Source organism: Cavia porcellus, unplaced genomic scaffold, assembly GCF_034190915.1.
Source record: "Cavia porcellus strain 051 isolate PalLab524CR breed Dunkin Hartley unplaced genomic scaffold, mCavPor4.1 scaffold_29, whole genome shotgun sequence".
In the NCBI taxonomy this organism is placed as follows: Eukaryota; Metazoa; Chordata; class Mammalia; order Rodentia; family Caviidae; genus Cavia; species Cavia porcellus.
The window spans coordinates 29,033,963-29,038,289 of record NW_026947512.1 but is presented as its reverse complement, the minus strand read 5'-3'; the positions used below and the strand labels follow the sequence as shown (position 1 = coordinate 29,038,289).

The 4,327-nt window shown below is 30.4% G+C and overlaps 1 non-coding gene across 1 annotated transcript; it reads left to right on the top strand.

The window, feature by feature from the left end:
• The first annotated feature begins 3,314 nt into the window (after positions 1-3,314).
• LOC134474037 (small nucleolar RNA SNORA2/SNORA34 family) lies at positions 3,315-3,451 on the top strand. Its single transcript, XR_010044605.1, has one exon. It is a non-coding gene; the product is annotated as a small nucleolar RNA SNORA2/SNORA34 family (small nucleolar RNA).
• Positions 3,452-4,327: the final 876 nt, after the last annotated feature.

The window sequence follows — 4,327 nt, the reverse complement described above, 5'->3', positions numbered from 1 at the left end:
AAACCCTTCCTTGTTTTTCAATTATTCATCCTTAAAATTGCCACTGTAACGAGTGTGATTGTTCATAAGCCATTTTTAGATATTCAATTTGTAAAGGCTGACTCCAGATTTAAAATGCACCTCGTTTTAATTTATCATTGTTTATAGATTTTTTACTGAATTATAAAATTATAAGTTTTTTCAACACTTTGACAGTGCACAATAGTTTGTTGTGAGGATATTCATCTGCCTTACTCTATACTTTAAAATCTGTTTTTAGATCTAAAAATACCAGTTAGATCTAATTAATATTTCATTTGTGCATCATATTTTCTTCTTTCTGTACCTACAGTTTTATATTTTATTTACTTTAATGGACAGTAGCTAATAAACTTTGGCACTCAAACATAATAAAATATGAAAGAATATTCACACCATATAGAGCAAATAATCTTTTTTGTCACAAAATACTAAAGTGAAGTCCTTTCAGTTGAATAATTAACTGAATACAAAGTCCTATTTATTTTCATCTTAACAAATATATTACTTCTTCTTTGATGCTTGGGTTTGTGGAATTGTAGAACGTCATCTGAATATTCAGTGTGATTTTATTTGTAAGGTTAATTTAACTGTCATTAATGATAAAGTGCTGTGATGTGTTCCTTTGCTTTTTTTTTTTGTTTGTTTGTTTTGTTTTGTTTTTTTGTTTTTTGATTATTCTACTTGTGAAAGAATTTCCCCGCTGGGCTCCAGAAAGCAAAACAAAGCAACTTAAGATAAAAGAAGATTGTCTCCATTAATTGAAGTTGCTAAGATCCTACACATAGCACACCTTTATTTCTCTAATTTCCCCTTCTTCTCCTCAACTCTCTTCCTTGTTCTCTTGGACTACTTCCCCTACAAGAGTAAAAAAATAAGCAAAAAAGGAATGTGTCAATTTAATTTATACTTTCACGAAACATAACATTTGCATTTTTACTAAAACATTTGTAATTTCAAAATCAATAGTTATGGCATTTTGGTAATCATTGGAAAATATGTAAATGCCAGCAAAAATTGCTGTTAGTTAATAAAAGTAGTCATTAGTCATTTTTCTATGACTAGAAATCATTCATTAAAATGAAATAATTTCTAGGATACAAGGTAACAAACTTATTAAGGCTATGAGAAAAATAAGCTTATGAAGATCCTGTAAATATCATATATGCATATATATATATATATATATATATATATATATATATATATACTAATGTACCCAATTTGGCGAATACAAAATTGGATAAGTGTATTTTTGCTCAAAGAAGTGAACTTGTTCTTTAAGAGACTAGTAAATAGGGGTAAAAGTTATAATATATCAATATTTATAGTTAAGCCCATTTATGAATTAATTCTAAACAAAATTACACTCTTGACAGTCTCATTATACACTGAAAGTTAAGCCAAAAAAAGTTAATACAAATTTTTCAAGAGGTACATCAGTACTTTAATTTTATATTTTGCATTATTATATTAGTACACATTTATGATTTATTGCCTTTTTTATACTTAAAGCTCAAATGTCAAATTTTATCTAGTGTAAAAGGCACAAAAGCAATAAAAATAATAGAACTTCAAATATCTGTTAGTATATCCAGGACCTAGTGTCTGCTCTCTAAATGTCATTTCCTAAGAATATGTCCAGCATTTTATAATAAATGTTGATTTTAGGTTTTTGACAGAACATATACAACGTGAGCCATATAGATCAGTTTGTGTCAAAGAGTCCTGTGAGCTAAGATGAAGGGATTTACCCAGATTTTACAAAGTGCAATATGTGCAAACTGAAAAAAGAAAAAAATCAATGCAGCATTTGCTTGAAAAATATTTAATATATAAATATTCACAAGGACAGTATAATTAGAAAAAATGTTCTAATTAGTATAATTAGAAAAAATGTTCACTATTGTCATTTTGTAATCCATAGTTAACTATCTAATCATTTTTATTTGGAATCATTCTCTTAATCTAGGTTTCTATTAAAAAAATTAAGAAGTGAGAACACAAAGAAAGATGTCCAAGAAAGAAAAGTAATTTTGGTCAGTTGCTCAGTTCTAGAGTCAAGAGCTTGTTTGGAAGATATTTAAGAACAACAACAACAAAAAAAACGAATAAGACGGATTGTATAGTTATACATATCCTATACTGGGTGGCATAACCAACCAATCAATGGGAAGAAAGTAAAAAAAGTTCTTTTTCATTGCTGCTTGAACATTCAAAGTTCAAAAAGAACTTTGAATTTGTACCTTGAGGTTTAGTTTTTAAAATTTAATTTCCTAATTCATATGTTGATGGTATCTGAGGGTAGTGACTTTGGGTGGTAATTAGAATTGGATGAGGTTCTGAGGCCCAGGGGCTCCGTGATGTGTTTAATTGCTTTGGATAAAGAGGAAGAGACCTTAGTTGTCATCCTCCTCACTTTCAAACTGTGAACCCTTTTCCTATATCATTACACAGAAAGAATGCTCTGAGACAGAGTCCAGGGATCCTGGACCTCCCAACCTCCAGAAAGGTGAGAAATAAATTTGTTTGTTAAAATAAGTTATAACATTCTGTTATAGCCATGGAAAAAATAACAGGTATTTATAGTTTTATCAAGTAATTGCAGAAATATTAGGATGTTTTTAGAAAATTTTAAAGTTAACATCCACGTGGGAACTGTGGATCTATCCTATGTTACTATAGAGAATGTAGCAACATTTACATGCATGATTAATGTCAAATTTATAATAGAGGTGAGTCTGTAATATCACCTATTTTGAGGCATACTAACATGGGCTGTCTCCTAGTGTGCTATAACAGGAATGACACAATGTCACTTGTAAGATAGTCTTTCTCTAAAACTGAACTTAATATTTAAGCATAAAATATCAACTTCCAGGAGAGTGGATAAAAGAATGATAAAGGATTCCATCAGAAATCAGCAAAATGGTAATAGGAACATTAGGTATGACAGATGCTCTGGTTTCGTCAGTGTATCAGTGATTTGAGAGAAAACAAGAAGAAAATCTTTACAGAATAAAAAGAGACAAGCTAACTAAAAAATCACTTTCTTTGGAATCTCACTTAAACACACTGGTGATATATTTTGAAAAATTTAAAGAAATATGACTATGATACTGCTGTTGATAATAAATTATTGAGTAATATTTTAATTGTAATTCATAGTCATGTACCAGAAACATAGGCACTATAAAGGACTTGCATATCAGAAAAAATAAGAAACATTCATGAGTGATGTGTTTTGAATTAGTTTCTAAACACAGAGTAGTAATTATAGTAATAATTGTAAGTGACTGGCCCTGAATCAAGGCTGGAAGCTCCCTGATGCTGTTGGTTTCAAGCAGGAATCTAAAGAGATGTCTTTCTATGGTCTGTTGGCCATTTCAGACCTCCGGCAGTGAAATGGTCAATTCCTTAGAAAGAAACACCTTGAGACACACACCCTCTCCCCCACGTGAGAGTCTGTGAACATGGCACGTTGTGGGGCCACAGGACAGGAGCCACTGGTGTTTACTGGGATGTGCACCATGCTGAGACCTGTAGCACTGGGAAACCCCACCCACACTTCCTGTTTTGTTTTATTGAACTTCAATATGCATGAAAGTACGGACACCTATTTTGAAGAGAATGAGAGATTCTACGACACCATTAGTGACTTCCCTATTGGCTGGTTTTGAAGACCTAAAACGCCTTCCACATTCTGTTTGGATCAGTTTTATACTATGTTGTTTTGTATGAATTCTCTGTATGCAAAGACATGGACAACTATTTGGAAGAAAACAAGAGACAACATGATAGTGAAGATCTCAGGTCATCTAGCTTTGAAAATTATCTCTTACATTACTTTTTTATGTCCTATGTTGTTCTGTTTTGTTGTGTTTAATTTTACCTCTTTTAAAATAAAAATAAAAATAAAATAATTGTAGGTGAAGAGATGAAGCACTTTGGTTACTTTTGACAATCTGTGATGAACAATTGAACATTATACCACCTAATTCTGTGTTTCTGAGAAGTCAATAAAAAGTTGAAACATTTGTAAAAATATTGCTTTTTGTTTTTAAACATTATCTTTTAGTTTTCTTAAAATGTAAGTAATCAGAATGTTTAGCTAAAAGCAATCTATTTTTTAACGTTATGTTTAACATTTTCAATATGATTCTTAATAGTTGGCATTCTATTTAATAGTTATATTATTTAGATATTATAAAATTTTAAAATGTAGGAACCTTATCTAATACTTTATAAAATAAACTTATTCTGAACAATCAGCTAATTTGCAAAGGTATTCTTCTAGCCATCCCTTCAA